At 38.2% G+C, this 19,624-nt stretch overlaps 1 protein-coding gene across 2 annotated transcripts in view; it reads right to left on the bottom strand.

The window, feature by feature from the left end:
• The window catches only part of LOC127647333 (voltage-dependent T-type calcium channel subunit alpha-1H-like), a 115,180-nt gene extending 96,023 nt beyond the window's left edge, over positions 1-19,157 (bottom strand). For both annotated transcript variants that reach the window (XM_052131508.1, XM_052131507.1), the window contains exon 1: positions 19,112-19,157. The gene's annotated coding sequence lies outside the window, so the exon portion shown is untranslated. The remainder of the gene's footprint in view (positions 1-19,111) is intronic.
• Between the last annotated feature and the right edge of the window lie 467 nt (positions 19,158-19,624).

The raw sequence follows: 19,624 nt of genomic DNA on the forward strand, positions 1-19,624 counted from the left end.
TAAATCAGTATCTGTTTCCATTTTATGGTCATTATGGATGAAAAATATTACAAACAATATCTCTTTTAAAGAGAAAATAAGGCTTTGACTTAATAGTTTTACACTTGTGCTCATCTTCTAACAACTTAAAAGACTTCAGATGACATGGCAACGTTTCCAGTAAAGGAACATAGTGAGGAATGATGCTCCCTGGTTTTTGCGGGTTTCAATGCATTGGAACGATTTTGCGATTGAAATATGCCCTGAATACTGAACTAGGGAGCTGACTTAGATGCACACAGAATTTCCTGTTGAGTATCCCCTGGAAATATGTCAGATTATGAAAGTAAAATTGGTTGTAAGTGGTCTTTCATGCTGGTTATCAGAAAAACTGCCAGCACCCTGTGTACTCAAAGCAAGAACTAAATCTATGTTCTGCACCTCCACCAACCCCTCATTATAAAACAAAAGTTCTGGCTCTATTAACATCCACCCTGCAGTAATGGTCTTTGCAAAAGGCAAAAAGTCATGCATATACAACAAGCGCTGCTCTTTAAAACAAAGTGCACCTTTCTCCATAACTGTGAGAAACTGGATAATGATTATTGTGTAAATATTTAAACAGACTCTCTCAGTAATATGGTCAGTCCACTGCATCCAGTGCTCAGAATCTGATTGGCCCAGAGCTATGTTACTGCTGCAAGTTCTCTGACTTCCACTAGTGCACAGGATGGGAATCACATTCACATCATCACACAAATAGACTCCTGGTTGCCATGGAGATTTGTGACTGTGCATCTGCTTGAATGAGAAATTACGTTTCCACAATCCGTTAAAACACCCACGTATCTTTTGAGCTGTTTGAAAGCTCCTCTGTGTATTTTATCACCCTGACAGTTAATCAAAGTCTGTGGCTTCAGGAAACAGTCAGACCCTTTTTTTATTTTGTCGTTCAGTCATATTGTATGTACCTCAGTCCCCAAAGGAAAAGAGGATAACCGTTTACAGCGGCTCCAAATGTATTAATCATAAAGCATAGCTTGGGGTTTCTCTTCCAGTTGATGCACACATAAGCTGATTGCCCAGGAGAAACGTTTGGCAGGTGCTGTCATTTTACAGCACTCTTCCATACTCTCTAAAAGTTCTCCCCTCAAAATGGTTTCCAGATCTATGATTGTACTCTTGCAGATAATAAAACTCTGGAGCTCTGGAATCTGCCAAAACGTTCTCCTTCATTTCCCCTTTGCTTTAAAGCTTTAAGAATGTAATTTGCAATGATTTACTTCCCTTAATGTACTGCCCCAGCCTCTGACTTAGCAAAGATACATCTCCTTCTAGAGACCTAAATACCTAATACTTAATAAGCCAACAAATCCCCTCACTTGATCCTCAGGGAGCACACACACATTCACATGCATGTACAGCAGAAAATATTAAGCTAAAGAGGTCAAATAAAGCAATTAGCCATTTTAAATAGAGCCTTAATATGATTTCACCACAGGTATGGGGCATTCTTAGACATTAATATTAATTAGTGTTAGTCAATATTAATTAGTGTTGTTTAAAGGAATATTCCAGGCTTATATACAAGTTCATCTTTATCGTCAGTATTTGTAGCATAATTGTGATTACCACAAAAATACTTTGACGAATCCCTTGTTTATTTTAAAAAAAGAAGAGCAAAAATCATGGTTACAGTAAGGCACTTACATTGGAAGTGAATGGGGACAGTCCATCAATGTGAATATACACACTGCTTCAAAATTAGAGCCACAACACTCAAACCTATGTGTTAACATGATTTTACAAGTGCTACCCTGTTACATGACAACAAAGTTCTAAAATTGTATTTAACATGTATGGACTGGCCATGTTCACTTCCATTGTAAGTGCTGCGTTATAGTTTTTTTTTTTTAGTAGTAATCAACATTATGACACAGAAGCTGTCAACTGAGCTTGTAGTAAACCAGGAACAATCCTTTAATGTTATTTAAAATGTATAATTGGAATACACTATTCTTCCACCAAGTTCACTACAGTTACTTATTAAATTATTAATCAACTAATTAATTAGTTAATTCTTAAAGAATTATTTAGTGATCTAATTATGTAATAAGTATTAATAACATTTAAAGATTATTAAATTCATGTTCATGGAAATTTCTCATAGAATTTAAATGCTTAAATCTTAAAAGTAGGCTGAAATATTTTTTGAGTGGGTGGTTTGCGGTTGCCGGGCAACACAGCAACTAGCACATTAACATAGAATGTGCAGCCACAGGTGTGAATTTATAGTAATTTTACTATGACTTTGAATCTGGTTCTGAATCTGAACGGTCCGTTTCATAACAGTGAAACCCTTGGAGTGTCTAATAGCCTAATGTCTAATAGACATTCTCTGTACAGCTCTGCCTTGATGACCCAGGCAGTATCTCACCATCTTCCTCATCATGCCTGTCGGGATAAGTAGCTTTCTGAGGTCATTTCCAGCTGTAAGCCACACCAGAAGAAGAGAGGGCAGAGGAGCTGCCGTTGGCTTTAAAAAAAAAAAAAACACATCATCACCCGGAGTACTACCCTTTCAGGCTCTGCGGACTGCTGAGGGAGACTGGTGCCCGAAATAGGTTGAGTTTCAAATGGAGCTGATAAAATGATACCCCCACTTGGGCACTCCCCTGAACTGAGAGAATCATCTTTTCTAAAAATGTATTATATAAAATTAAATAAAATGAAAGATAATGATCTTAGAGGCTAGTCACATGGGACACATTCTTGTGTTTAAAAGCAGCTAGACCTATAGTACAACAACAGAATACAACGCTAATGCCACAAGGTGCTGGAAAAAAAAAGAAACGCATCACAGCGCACATTTACATTTACATTTGAGAGCATGCCAGTGTGTGCACACAAGGGGATAGATGCTGGTTTCCCAAGAAGAAGCGCACTCTGCATTTTTATAGCAGCGCAGATGAGGCTCTATCCAATTCAGGTGTGCCTCATCAACACTGCACCAATGAGGCTTATTAATTGTGTACCTCTTCTCTTCTCTTGCCCAACTCCCATTGTGACGATGAAGAGGGGGCGGGTCGTTCTGCCACAGTAGTTAAAAAGCATTTTTTTTCTTTGGTCACAAATCATATTGCTGAAAGCACAAAGTCAGCCACAACAACAACCAGTGGTGCCCCCCACAACAACAACCATAAGCAGGGCTGGGCCCCACATGCTCAAATGAAACCTACACCACTGATCTCGGGTGGGTTTGGTTCAGTGGGTGGACTATCTACTGTCTCTTTTTCCATAAACTTATTGCAGCACCACGGCTCTGCTTTAATGAGCTTCTGAATGATGTGGGTTCTAGACAGCAGTGAAACAAGATTAATAAATAACTTATGGCCTTTATCAAATATTTGCACTCACATAGCCTCCAGTATATATGTGTTTCATTTCTCTGTCTCTTTCCTCAACCTCTTTATCTTAGGTAGTTTGTTTCACCAACAAGAAGCAATATGATGTGTTAATATGAAAATATGGAGTCAGTGCAAAGGTGAAAATGTAGAATGTGGCACGTCCCTGTGATTAATGCGCAAAGCTTTTAACTTTCTCATGGCCTCGTCTGTCATATTACATTGCTGTATACTGGACACAAATGTGTCATGATGGGAAGATGCTTTTATGCGTTTGTAAATGTATGTATATTCAGACATACACACATTTTCCTGATGGCACAGAACTTCTCAGTTGTGGACTGGAGGGTGATGATACAGCCCTTTATTACATTATTACATCATTTGTTGTGATGTTAAATGAGACATTTTATGCATTCTTCGAAAACAAAGAAAAAAGACTGACCAGAAAATGCTGAGATTAACTGTCGAAATTCTGATGAGATAAAGACTTAAAAGGCAAAGCTAACAGAATATCATTGTTTATGCAGAGCTTGTCAGCAGTCACATGTCTGTCTTTTACTTTGATGCTTGCAACTTAATTCTAAACTTGTTCAGCAGGGCTTTCAAGTGCTAAAAGTGCTTATATCTAAAAATATGATTAGATAAATTGCTATCATCTGATGTCTTCACAAAAAATGGGATCAACTCTGGAGCCATAAAATCTTAAAAATATGTTATATGGAAGAAATAATGTGAAGTCAGCCAGTCATAACAAAATAAGCCCCAACTAATGAATGAAATGTTTATTTCATGATGATGACTGTACATTATCCCACTTAGACTGTACATTATTCTGCAAATAATTAAGTAAACCGACATAAATTATCGATTTGAGTTTAATTTCAATTTATTTATTTAAATTATGTGAGAAGAAGAAGACCACAGAATAATGCAAGAGACATTAAACTAGCTTAAAAGAGGTTAAGTTAGTCCCTAAATAGAGAGCAAGGGGGGCATCCTATAGATTTCCTACGAACCTAGGTGCATTCACTCCTAACATCCGACCAAAAGTTCAGTTTCAGGCTGTAGATGATGTTTGGACCGCTCCACATGGTTGGTAGACATGGGACAATGGTAATTAGTACTTTATTTTAACATGGTTGGCAGTGATTGGACGAATCTGGCCATTATTTTGAATTAGAATTATATATATGCTAATTTCTTATTGGTAAAATGCTTCACCACTGGCTATTACTTGTTTGTTTAACAGTGCAAAGAGAGAACATTGAGATTTTGTTTAACAAAGTAGAAAAAAACATTGTAACATAAGAGTCAACATTTTTTTTATTTTATTTGTGCTTTCCCAATAACATTGTTCCAAAGCAGCTTTACAGAAAATCAGCTGTAATATCTGCAATGTCTCAAAAACATAAATAACCAAAATGCCTGGAAACATAATAAATTATATGATTAAAAGATTTAAAAAAAAATCATACTTTCTATAGCTTAGTATTATTCAAAATTTCACAACTTAGGCCCGCTGACCCCATATGAGGACATCAGTTTTTAGAAAACGATTTGCTCTTTAAGATAATTTTTTAAGCATGTTTGTTAGGAGCTACTAGTAACAAATCAAAAAGGTAAAATGCACACAGCAATGCATGTCGCGCGCGGGTCTCAGGAGGTTAAACAATTTAGTGGTCATTATACCAAAATATTTGATGTCAGGATGCAGAATCAGGCAAAATCAGAATAAAGTAATCAATAAAGCAGCGTAATAAGTTACAATAAGTAAACAATATGTTAGCCAATAAAGCAATATGTTAATTTGTAGGCTATTACACTATTTTCTATTTTGACTAATGTAAATCTTCAGTAGTATTTTTATTTTTCAGATTAATATCGTTAGACATTTTTGGAAATCGTAATATGCAGTAGTAGCATTTGTAACACCTTGTCCTGAGTAATTAACATTTGACTGATTGTCATTATATTATTGCAATTTACCAACTAAATGTGCACAGTTTCTTATTGATAGTATTGTTTGTCATTCTTTATTTGACAACAGTGGGCAAGATCATGATTTAATTATCCCTTTTTATCCACTGATGAATCAGAACATACAATAGCTGTAAATATGTGCCATGTTCAGTGGTCTGTGTTTCGACACTTTCTTTTTTGTACCAGAGGCCAGTACACACAGGTCATATCCTGCAGCTCAACACAAAGACAGACACTGTAATGCATTCAGATGGACATGGTTTCCCCAGGCACTATTTGTCTGATTACTCTCTCGACAGGATTCCAAATGTCCATCACAGCAGATCTTCAAACCTCATTTGATGGATTGACCCATGTTTATGTGCAAGGCCACTCATGCAATCAGAAAAGCCACCTCTTCTCCAGCGCCTTATAACTCATCGGAGCTGTCACAAAACATTTATTTAACACCCTACAAGAGGTGCTTAAGGATTTCCATTAACATATTCTTGTGGATTGACTCATGCAAGAGTTTTGATTTGCATTGTAGCTTAAGAAGACCTCTTGTGCATGAAAGCTTTAGGGTAGACAGATATACTCTCACTGAATAGATTAAAATGTATCCTGTACAATAAGTTTTTGTACAACAGTTCATCATACGCACAATTCAGCAAGTATTCTCTGTGGCTTATGGAAATGAATGAATGTATAAAACCAATGTAAATGTAAATGGATGGGGCTCACTACTCATCACAATCTAATCTCAAATTCTGATAGACGGTCGTCTTCAGTAGCAACTACACAGTGACAGACATTATGTAATGCTAGCACTATGATTTCTGCAGCCAATTAGAAATTACTTGTAAAACAACCTTTAGCCACTGCATCCAACAAAACCCACACAAAATAGTATGGGTGGTCAAGTTTGGTCATTCGTTTTGCAAGGTTAATTATGGGTGTGAGGCATAGCGACGGTGCATCGTGCCACCTCCACACTCAGCGGCACCATGCGCAGGACCTCAGATCTACAGAGGATCACCTGTGGAGATCTGGCCCGCAGTTATTTAACGCTGCTCCAACAAAGAGCAGCTCAGACCGGGTAGAGAGGACAGCGTAAATGTGGCATGTAAATCTGCACTAACCATGCTCATCTCTTTTCCTCTATGGCTTTTAACTACATTCTTATTCAAAAGCTGCTCAATGGTACTCACTGGCACTTTCCATGAAAAGTGTACAAAATAGGGCCTAAAAATATATTTTTAAAAAATATTTTTTTTAAAGCATTCTGGATCAGGTCAAACAAAATATTAGTTTTATAGGAGGTTTGCAATATTAGTTTGCAATGAATTACCTAAATTAATGACATGTCTAAATACAGTTTGTTTAAAATCTTTATTTGTGTCATTTTACTTTTTTTTGTTTTTTTGGCAATAAACATTAAACAAACATTTAAATTAATATAAAAAAAAAAAAAAAAAAACACCAGAATGGGTAACAGGGTTGTATCTAACTAGAATTGGACTGACCAAATGTTGGTTTGTTGTAATGATAGGTTTCCCATTAACTAAATAATTTTTTTTCTTCATTTGTTTGATATTTAAGAGTGCCATATACTGGTAATATATATCAATAATGCGCGTGAGGGTTTATTTAAAATGCGCACGCAAGTTCTTACTGTTTCCTAATGTGGCTGTAATCTATCATGTCAAAACTTTGATTAATGTCATTAAGATGCAGGTGAGCCAAAACTGCACGTACTCCCTTCCAATTTTTAAGCAGGCACACAGACAGACATGAAACAATAACTAAAGCATATGAGGTGCTCATGTGGGATTTCCATGTATGATTAAAATACTCAAGCAGCATTATCAAAACATCCCTTCTTGTATGGATTCTAATACAGAGGTTATTCCTTTTATAGTGATATACAGCTTTCGAATATTGAAAATGTTGAGATGAGTTTGAAGTGCACTTTAATTTGATGCATGTAGGGTATTAGTGCAGGTATTAAGTTAAAATGTTGATTTAGTAAATAGAGAAAATGTTTGTTTTTTTGTTAAAGAACCTGGCAAAAATGAACCATGGTTTTACTATAGTAATATTGTAGTAACATGACTGCTGTCACAAGGATTTTCTGAGCAGAAATTATGGTTTTGATACAATTAACCATGGATTTATAACAGTAATACTGTAATTTCTATATAGTAACCATGATTTTAATATTTATTGTAACATGACAGTAACCATGTTTATATTGTGTTTACTATGATTTTACTACAAATGCCATGATTAAACTATGGTTACTGTTGTAAAACAACAATTGTTATTTAAGGGCAAACCTGTTGAAGTGCATACCAAATAGATTATTCTTTGGATTTGGCAGTAATATATATATATATTTTTTTTAACAAAGGAAATTCTGAACTGTAATGAAACCGTGACCCTTAAACCGTGATACAAATAGAACTGTGAGAAATTCAAAGCGTTACACTCCTAGTAATTACTGACAAGCCCCATATCTCATCAGACATTTTTTGCATCAAGGCGTGAATACTCCTGCGTTACCTCTGAGACACAGATTCTGGTCCCACTGGAATCAGGAAGTAATTAAGTTCACATAAACAATGGTGAGCATGATACAGAGGTTGCATTTTCCCACATAAATTAAATGTTTACACCACTGATGGTTAAGTTTAGGGTTAGAGTTTGAGTAAGGGGGTAGAGTTAATAAAATCTTAATTCCTGTTGGCTATATTACTATATTATATTACTACTCACTTTTGCCACCACTCTGTGGACATTTCATCCAGAAACTTGAGCTCATCCATGGCTATACATTCAACAACATTTTCAGCTTCATATAATGGGGTCAGTGATGTGAATTTTGGCAAGCATAGATAGATTTAATAAGCACTACCTTTAACCTATTGTTGCCGAATTTACAGTTTGATCAGTCTTGCAACAAAAACATGAGATATGGGCCTCTAATGCTTTAAAAAGTCACAGGAAACCAAAGTATACTGTATTTTTGGAAAGTGCCCACTACAAATTATTATTATTTTGCAAAAATATTATATATCTGTTGCTGTGCAAGCTTAAAGACTGCATTGTTTACTGTGTTGGAATGGAAATGTCCTTGCATAAACTGTAAAGCATCACTGAGCACTAATGTTCCCAGAGCAGATGCATTGTGTCAGGACATGCTCTGATGATGTGTCTGTGCTGTTTGATTTTGTGTGTGTGTGCAGCACTGGGGCAGTTCTCAGTTAAAGGGATAGTTCAACTGAAAATGAAAATGCTCTCATCATTTACTCACCCCCATGCCATCCCAGATGTGTATGACTTTCTTTCTTCTGAAGAACACAAATTAAGATTTTTAGAAAAGTATCTCTGTAGATCCATACAATGCAAGTGAATGGGGAACAAAACTTTGCAGCTCCAAAAAAGGAGATAGAGGCAGCTTAAATGTTATCCATAAAACTAGGCTAATCAATGTCTGCTGAAATTATCCAGTTGGTTTTGGGTGAAAACAAACAAAAATGAAACTCCTTTTTTACTGCCCACCTTGCTTTTGCTCTAGGCACGATCATGATTTCAAGCCCAATCCCCAGTCCTCTTATGACCCATAAACAGAGGAGTAAGAACAGGCCAGCTGTCAACGAGCCTGTCGTGTTCCCTGTTGCCGTTGACGAGCCTGTCCTGTTCCCTGTGGCCGTCGACTAGCCTGTCCAGCTCGGGCCTTTTCTGCATTTCACGGCGCTGTTTTGTGGTCCGTTGTGTATAACGCGGTGGCTCATTTTAGCCTATCGCGGCACATTCGGCCAGTTTCGCGGCCAACCCAAAGACCCACTTGGTTCTCCTGATGGCCAGTCCACCCCGATCAGCCCCAAAGTGAGTTGGCCCACGGGGAAATTGCCTGGCATGCCAGATTACCAGTCCAGTTCTGGTGACAATAGGAGGTGTAAGTGAGCTTGAAATCATGATTGTCAAGGAGACTGCTGTCAAGATGTACAGTGAAGAAGAAGTTACATTTTGGTCTGTTTTCACTCAAAACCAACTGGATTGCTTCAGAAGACATGAGTTTAACCACTGGAGTTTGATGGATTATGTTTAGGCTGACTTGATCTTCTTTTTGGAGCTTCAAAGTTTTGGTCCCCATTCAATTGTATTAAATGGAGATATTTTTCTAAAAATCTTCATTTGTGTTCTGCAGAAGAAAGAAAGTCATACACATCTGGGATGGCATGAGGGTGTGCAAATGATGAGAGAACTTTCAGTTTTGGGTGAACTAATGCTGTACTCAAAGCTATATAAGCATGCACAGTAGTCTAAAAGCATGAGGAATGTCTAGACAGAACACCCCTCCCTAATTTCAGCTGCCACAGCTAGAACATCAATATTTAAGTGACAGCATTTACATTTTCTCTCTTTAAAACCCACCATCCCACCCAAACAAACAGACTTCCAGCAGCACAAAACATCAGTGTAGTACATTGAAAGGTCAGTTCTGTCAGAATGCCCCAAACAGTTTGGGATTAATCAGAGCAGACACGTTTCTGCACACCTACAAAACAAAAACTAAACACAATCAACCTTTCAAAAAATCAGCCCTTCATTCTATTTCAAAAATAAAAATGCTTCTCCTAGGCTATGCTATTACATACACATTTTAGTATAATGACATTATGTGCACTGATGCAGTTTGGGATCATTCAGCACCAATAAATACATTTCAAATAATTTTACTTCCTTCAAGCCCTTATGCAGGCAGCAGTGTAAAACAGTTTCCATACCATTAAATGCACAGGCCATAGGCTGATAATCATAGTATCTGGCAATAAGACTGTACAACAGTATTCAAAACTTAATAGATTTTTGCTGATGTAATCATTGCCACTTGATTGCATTTGTTTGTTGCTCCCTTTTGTGTCTTAATGAAAATCCAGAAACCATAAATATGTAATACAGAAAGGACAAATGTTCAAAATGGTGCATAAACAGAGTGCTACAGATTTACCTTAATTCAAGATACATTTACTTGAAAAGCAAAATTGCACACACACAAAATTTGCTTTCAGCCAATATATCTTGAATAAAGTAAATTTTTCTTTCCCCATTGGCAAATAGTTTTGTTGTGTTTTAAGCAGAAATAATTAAACAAAATTCAAAGAGGTTTATAACTAAAACAAAAATTGCCAATATAGGAATTTATCAAGAAAAATAAAACATTTTGCTTCTCAAGCAAATATATTTAGTTTTAACACTGATAAAGTGTTATGTTCTGTAAAGAAACTGTATGTCTCCATTAAGTCAAATGGGGCAGAATGGATTTGTGTTTTTTTCATAATCATGATCTCTCATGCCATCATGGGGTCTATCACACATCTTCACACACAGAACTGCTTCATTCTCAGATTCATAAAACCTTATCAGTCACTGAGCACAGCCATAGGTTCAGACGGTGTTAATAGATGCTGCTGGATCCATTCACAGAGGTATCTCCCTCTGTCAACTGGATTTAACATTTTAGAGCTTCCCCCATACTTCTCAGAAAGTGATATTTTCTCACTTCTTGTTCCCGTCCTCTCAAACATAGTGTTCAAGTTGTTCTCCAAGTGCAACCCTTTCCTTGTGGTCATGCATGAGAAATAACACCAGACAGTTCTGAGTTTTACATTTACTAAGCAGACCAAGTTACATTTTTAATATGTATGATGAATTCTCTGCTCCATAACTCACAAAATCATTCCTATCTGCAATCAAACTGGGATATGAGAGCAGATTTACAATAAATACTATTTTTTTTTTTACTGCAAAATATATTTTCTGTATAGTCAAATATTAAATTTCTCTGCTCCAAATCTCAAAAAAACTACAATAAATAAATAATAAATTTGCCAGACACCTCAAACATTAGGGATGTAACGGTTTGAATTTCTCGAAATTTTTGTATCACGGTTTAAGGGTCACGTTTCGGTATGGTTCAGTATTTGCTTTTTAAAAAAAAATAAAAAATTACATTACTGCCAAATCCAAAGAATAATCTATTTGGTATGCACTTCAACAGGTTTGCACTTAAATAACAATCGTTGTTTTACAACAGTAACCATAGTTTAAACATGGCATTTGTAGTAAAATCATAGTAAACACAATATAAACATGGTTACTGTCATGGTTACAATAAATATTAAAATCATGGTTACTATATAGAAATTACAGTATTGCTGTTATAAATCTATGGTTCCCCTTCTGTCACTCACTCGATGTTGTGTCGATTGTTGTGACACAAGGGGTCTCTTCTGAGAGCCTCACATACCTCTGAACTTGAACTTGAGAAAAGACCAATGTCAAGTTGGCAGTCACAATTTGCATGCCCCGCCCCGGACATACGGGTATAAAGGGAGCGGACGAGTGAATGCCAGACAGATTTTTTCTTTGGAGCCGAACGGTTGTGTGATCAGCGAGCTGTGTGACACACGATTGCTTCACCCACCTCTGCGAGAGAGCTTGCTGTTGGATCTGATGCCACATTCCAGCGGCTTTCTCCTCTCTGCACGCCGTGCAGCCTCTGCCCCTGGGCGCTTCGACAGCGCTTCTCTTATAAAAGAGTTGACTTCTCTGAAAGAGTTTACTTTCTGGTTTGATTCTGGTAAAAGAGCAACATACACAAGCAAGCGTCTTTTTAAAGATGCCCTTCTGCCACTGTGTAGTTCCTGGGTGCGGTCGATTTCTCTCCACTTCTGATGGTCATAAAAGCCTTGTGTGCGAGCACATGCAGACAGCGTTTTCTGAATGGTTATGTTCTCAGTGTGATAACATAGCCATGGCAACATTACGGACGCGGCTTTCTTTTCTCACGAGAGAAAGCCACTTCAGCCACCCCCCGCGTCGTTCCTTCTTCCCACAGGATTGAGGACGACCCGGCTGGCATAGAAGGCGATTTGGGGATGACGACGGGCTCGGTTTCACCGGGTAAAACCCCTGGAACCACCCGATCCCCGGCATGCTTGCTTATGTACGAGCTCGGGATGAATGCGGCTCGCTTTGCGGCCAGACGGCATTCTCCTTCGAGCTCCCGGAATTGGATGACGATTTCACCGCTGCATCGGAGAGCGTCACAGCGGCGTCTGGTGCTGATAACGCGCCTGGGCTGCCACCTTCGGGTCCGCTCGCCCAGTCTGAGCCTCGGGCTTTCTTGGCCCGCTGTGAGCGCGAGGTGGACTGGAAACCTCCGCCCCCCCTTCATGGCTACTCGATCGGTTCCGCGGGCCAGGGCGCCGCTCATAGCCACGCCCCCCGTGGTACCTTTCTTCCCGGAAGTGCATGATGAGCTGACGAGTTTGTGTCAATTTTCCACAACTTGACACAAGTCAAGGGGGCATTTCCCCCAGTGAGCCTTCTTGCACCGATGCTGTGCAAGGTCAGGGAGGACAAGGAACAGGTCACCTTGGTGGCTCCTTATTGGCCCACCCAGACCTGGTTCTCGGATCTCACGCTCCTCGCGACAGCACCTCCATGGCAAATCCCCCTGAGGAAGGACCTTATTTGTCAGGGACGGGGCACCCTCTGGCACCCATGTCCAGACCTCTGGAATCTCCATGTCTGGCCACTGGACGGGATGCGGAAGACTTAAGTGGTCTACCACCTGCAGTTGTAGACACAATCAACCAAGCCAGCGCTCCCTCTACCAGGCAACTTTACGCCCTCAAGTGGCGTCTGTTCGCAAATTGGTGTTCTTCCAGATCTGAAGACCCACAGAGGTGCAGAGTTTGGTCAGTGCTTCATTCCAGCAGGAGTGGCTGGAGGGGAGGCTGTCCCCCTCCATCTTGAAGGTGTGTGGCGCTGCTATCGCAGTCCACCACGACGCAGTAGACGGCAAGTCCCTTAGTCAGCATGACTTGATTATCAGGTTCCTTAAGAGGCGCCCGGACCCTTTCCGGCCAAGCCTGTTCCCCTCCTGGGATCTCTCAGTGGTCCTCTCGGGCCTTCAGAGACCCTCTTCGAGCCACTTGATTCAGTCAAGCTCAAAGCCCTCTCCTTGAAGAAGGCCCTCCTGATCGTGCTTGCTTCGATCAAGAGGGTTGGGGACCTGCAAGCGTTCTCTGTCTGTGTGTTCCCCTTGCCACGTCACTATCCCTACCAATGTAATGTGCCTTAACCGTATTCTCGGCTCCTCAGTGAAAACCTGTCTGGCATTTGCTCGCTCGGGAACGGAGGTTACAACAGTAACCATGATGTTAATTGTATCAAAACCATGATTTCTGCTCAGAAAATCCTTGTGACAACAGTCATGTTACTACAATATTACTATAGTAAAACCATGGTTCATTTTTGCCAGGGTATTTAACTAAAAAAACAAACATTTTCTCTATTTACTAAATCAACATTTTAACTTAATACCTGCACTAATACTACATGCATCAAAATAAAGTGCATTTCAAACTCATCTCAACATTTTCAATATTCGAAAGCTGTATATCACTATAAAAGGAATAACCTCTGTATTAGAATCCATACAAGAAGGGATGTTTTGATAATGCTGCTTGAGTATTTTAATCATACATGGAAATCCCACATGAACACCTCATATGCTTTAGTTATTGTTTCATGTCTGTCCGAATTAGCACTGAGTGCCTGCTTATATTACCAGTATACAGCACTCATGTCGAGTGATGTCTGAAAACAGTGCCCGTTTTGGAAACGTCTTTTAACCACCACTGCTGTAATTAACTGCAAAAAAAAATTCACAGAAAGGAGAAACGCAAGGGGCTTCTCTATCCGCATTTCGTTTTCTCAACTTGCCATTTTCAACTACACACAATGCTTGCAGAACAGCGATGTCAAGTTGATCCATGTGAAACACAGGTGGAGCATATCCATTCGGGCACATTAGCGGAGGTTGTAACTGTGCCTGTCTGTTTGATGCTTTGTTTTCTTGACCAAAACTTGTGCTCCAGATGCATAATTAAACCTGAGGTGAACTTACCTGAACTGAACTGACCCGAACCGTGGGTGGCGAACCGTCCATTTTGTTTTTTACAGAGAACCATTGCAAACATGTGACCCTATAAAACATGTGTTGCTAGTCCTCACACCAGCTGCTTTATTTAATTGAATGTGAAAAACTATTTAAAACATAAAACTCGACTCAAAAGTCACCATTCACTTTCATTGTATGGAAAAAATTATGTAATGAAAGTGAATAGTGACTAAGGCTAACATTCTGCCTTATATCTCCCTATGTTCCACAAAGGGAAGAAAGTCATATGGGTTGGAATGAAATGATGGTGAGTAAATGATAACAGAATTTTCACTTTTGGGTGAACTTTCCCTTTAATTTTCAGCATGATCTCATGAAAGGTTCGTGACTGTGGTGACATTTTTGCAAAATGTTGTTACAGTATGTGGTTCCTTACACATCTAAAAAAAATAATGTTCCTTCACGGCAGTTCCAAGTTGAAATGCCCACTGTATGGCGATAAAAGTGTTACATTTTTCCCAAACAGATACTTTTATTTGGTTACTGCTCTATCGAGTTTTAAATCAACAAAACCTACCTCCCTACCCTAAACCTGAAACTCAAACCTAACCGATAGTGTCAGAAAAAGTTAATGTGAGATGAAAAATAAAATTTCTGAAGCAACCTGCATAATTTTTTGTTTGTGCCCTTTTGTTTCAGCTCACCTGCAATTTGTGTGCTCAGCGGGACTCATACACCAAACCTTCGCATCATAAGTGCAATGCTCTGTTAGATGAACAACTGTGTAATTTACTTGTACTTGAACAAGCTTGAAAATATAGTTGGTTATATAATATAACCATATAAAATAATGTATTGCCTTACAAGCTATGCACTATAATAAAATAGCACTTTATTTTGCAGTACTGTTTTACATTGAAGTACTATATAATTACAACAACTACAGTAATTACTAGTTACTAACCATAAACCTAATCCCAACCCTTACCTTAACCCAAATTAAGTACATAAAGTTACCTAATATTACTCAGTACTTTCTTGGGTAAGAACACTGTAAGTATACTGAAAGTACACGTACTGTAAAATAAAATGCAACCTAAAACTGTCTTACTGTCATAGGACAGTATTGTGTATTGAGGAACAGGGTGAAAAATAAGTGTTTATTAACTGATAATCTGATAATTTTACTTGTAATTTGCGTGAAAGGCCTCATTTAGTGTTTGTTTCACCAGGAAAGTACCGCAATTCTAAAAAGCCATGTAAAAATTATTTAGCAAAAATGTAGTTTAGTAGGTTTAGTAACTAACTTGATTCTGTAAGGCCAGGTTGTTGATTTTACTCTGTTACAAAAGGATGTAGACAATTTGAGGATGCTGTGAGGAAGATACAAGGCCTCATCCAAAGGTCATCCCTTTAGGAGCTAAAACGATACAGCTCTTGAGAAGTCGTCTATGTACTGTATATTTAATTCTAAGAGTGAGTGCTTCCAGAACAAATAGAGAAAGGCTTGCCTCTTGGCTTTTTTTTTTTTTTTTTAGCCAAGTAAAACGTGGCTGATCTGGAGTCTGCGATCCACCGAGAGTTGAGTCATTACAGGCTCTTCTCTGGCATTCATCCATAGCAGACGCGGTGACACACGCAAGTGCATTCAAGATGCTCTCAACTGTCTGAGTAATTGTACACGAGCCCAGGTGAACTTCTCAAATGGCCTCCAGCTAAACCACTTACACAGATGGAGAACTCGTAGCTATCATGGCTGAAAATCATTCTCTATGTATATGTGAGCTCCATCCCTGACTTTTATCCAAACGTTGCCTTGGTTACGAGCCCCATGGCAGTGGTGCCAGATTCAGATGCTTGAATCAGGGCAACTCAGGCTACGCCCACCTTGGGTCCAATTAAAGCAGCTTACTTTAAAGGTTTCAGAGGTGCAGAGAATTCCCCCATCACCATTAGAACTGCTGGTGTCCATACCATGACAAGCCTGTCAGAGCAGCAGATGTAAGATACACAGGCCTCCCGCACTCCACACATACAGTAAGGGACTCCGAGCTAGACATGCCAACTGCATTACCGCACACATCATTATTGCATTATTTAAAGTGGCCACTTCATAGAAAACAGGTCACGGTATTATGCAGACATATTCTAATATTTACAACACATAGAACTCTACTCCTCAAGCCATTTGGAAAAACTATGCTGCACTGGAGTCATTCAGAAATCGTCATGTATTGGCATCATAACTTTGAGCATAATAACATATGACCACCCACATTTGCATATTGACACCTAATCAGTATTCTGTAACTTGGTCCACCTTGATGAATTAAGAAGTGATATATGCCGGCATGCAGAAGACATTTCAAAGTCATAAAGTTACGGTACCAATAACAGACAGCTTAATGGTGCTGTAAGCAATTTTAGCTGTTCTGGAACTTCTACAAGATTCATTTAATTGGACACTTGTGCTACTGAACCTGGTTTCTCTCTATTTTGGCACAAACTTCAAAGCTTGTGTGGCCCATTTGAATTTGAGTTTTGAGCTCTTACCTTAAAGCGCTATGGAGGAATTCAAACAACTTAAAAGGCGAGAGAGTCTGACATTCTAACCAACACTGACGAGGAAAAAAGCTAAACAAATGTGCATGCGCTAAGAATTGTGTCATCTGTCATGCCGATTTTTTAAACTATACATCATCACCCTAAATAAAATTCAGTCTGAATGATGCTCAATATTAGAAAACAAACCAGCTTTGCTTTCAGATATTCAAATATTGTCTACAGAGATAACTTAAACCATTAATGAAGTGTTTTCTAATATTAATACTATTCAACAACATCAGATTGAAATGTGAAAGTTAGCATTGTGGTAAGGCTGATTACAACTTTTTGAATGCAACCAATAATTTTTTTTTCTCTGTTTGTCAAGTTCAAAATAAAGAGAAAATTATATAAGAGGGTGTAGTTTTCATTTATACAGTATTTAATTCAATGACTGGACTTTTCAAAAATAGGCATTACAATATGTTTATTTAATATATAAACCATTTTATTATTTTTTTTTTAACTATATCATGTGTTATCATAGTGATCCTGTGATATAAGGTTTAGGTCATGTTGCCCATGTCTTCTGATTGGCTAATCAAAGAATGTGGCTGTGGGCAGTTAAGTGCTGTCACAGAGACCAGTCTTTTATCTCAGGACACAAATTTCAGTGATATATTTTAGGTAATAATTTTTCTGCATATCATTCCATAACAAAAAAAAAAAAAGTTACAGAACCTTTAATTCCAAGGTGAAATTGAAGGGTGGAAAATAGCCATGTGAAACTAAATTATGAAATTTTTTGGTGCAAGAAGCCTTCACTAATATTATAAATGGATTCCAGGTGGAAATAAATAAAATACTGCTAAAGTATATAATATTCCCTTTAAAATACTTTTCTTAGTTCAACATAATCCCCACAAAAGTGCTCAAACATTACATTATACAGGGGTAAAATAGCTTTTAGGGGATAAGACAGAACATACTTATCTTCAAGATGCATTCACCAAAACTTAAAATGTTATGCAATTTTACTCTGTGGTAATCTAATGTAAACTGATATTGTTTTAAGTATAACTGACATTTTTAAATATCAAATAAAAACAAACAAACAAACAAACGATACCTATTAAAGGTGCTGTATGCAATGTTAGCCATTCTGGATCTTCCACGAGACTAAGCTGTTGAATTGGATACACCCCTTTTCCAAAACACACACACAAACATACTACACGCTTGAAGACAGTTGAAATAAGAAATGGAGCAAGACTTTAATTTCAAAGGTAAGAAAAATAAGTATGCAATTTGATGACAGCAAACCCAAATAATTACACATCTTGTACAGGTACTAGAACGCTAGTTGTCAAAAGCAACAGAAGCAAAATAGCGTTCTCACATGACAAAGGAACAACTCTCAAACAAACGCAAAGGCAGAAAGTGCATCATCTTTTCACTGGGTAACAAAAAATCTGTCCACAGACCACCATTTTCCCCCCAGCTGTTTACAGAGGCTATAGGGCTGTTACAGAGACAGGTGTGATATTTCATAGCATCTGTTTCAGGGATCTCTGACAGTACAGTATTTGGGACATAATTATTATTATTTTTTATAAAATATTTAAAACATTTCTCTTTCCATTGTTCTTTCTAAATGTGAGCTTGAGCAGAATGTTTTCAGAGCATAGGAATTCATAAAACTCTTCAACTTTAATGTCCTCGGAGAGTATAGACACTTTAAATCAAGAGCTTCCAATGCTTTAACTCCACTCAACGGGCAACTAAACAATGAAAATGAGAGTAAAATGACAAATGAGAATTCCTATAGAGTGCTCCTCTTAAGCCCTTTAAAGTGCAGCAGGAAGCAGTCACCAGAAGAGCCATCTGACATTGTAGTGAAAGGTACACATAACTAAAGGACTTTCAAGCCATATTTCAAAACATAGTCACATAGGCATTAAAGAGTGCTCACATAGTTCACTGCCTGGCACTTCCAATCCATTGAAACACAAAACACTGCATAAATTAACCAAGTTTAATCAAACTACCTCTTGAGCAAGGAAGTTAAAACAAACATGTGTACTTCATTTAATGTATTGCGGCTCTTTACAACAAAACAACTTTGTAGCAAAACACAAACAATTATAAACATCTCCTAAACAATGTCAAGAGTTCAAATTATGTTATATGTGTTCATTACCCAACTGGCCCTAACCAACACAAAATAAATGCTTAAGTTTACCTGAGCATGAAATAGAGATTTGAGAGAAGGAAGCTATAAGAGTCAGCAGAGTCTGGCCACTGAAATACATTTCCACGGCAGGAGGTATGGTGCTGCTCAGATGTTCCACTGCACTGCACATGATTATTTCTAAATGAGGAGTTTCTAGGGATTTCCAGCCATTCCTTTTGTTCATTACTGGTTAAAAATTAGTAAGTAACTAAGCCATCTACAGTAAGAGGCTGTTCATCCTGAATTAATTTTTGTGTCTGTCTATGGTGTTTTTCAAGAATTTTTCTATATTTACATTTACATTTATGCATTTGGCAGACGCTTTTATCCAAAGTGACTTACAGTGCACTTATTACAGGGACAATCCCCCCGGAGCAACCTGGAGTTAAGTGCCTTGCTCAAGGACACAATGGTGGTGGCCGTGGGGTTAGAACCTGCAACCTTCTGATTAACAGCCCTGTGCTTTAGCCACTACGCCACCACCACTCTATATAAACATGCACTTGACAGACATCTTTGACC

This window comes from Xyrauchen texanus, chromosome 8 (genome assembly GCF_025860055.1).
Source record: "Xyrauchen texanus isolate HMW12.3.18 chromosome 8, RBS_HiC_50CHRs, whole genome shotgun sequence".
Taxonomy (NCBI): Eukaryota; Metazoa; Chordata; class Actinopteri; order Cypriniformes; family Catostomidae; genus Xyrauchen; species Xyrauchen texanus.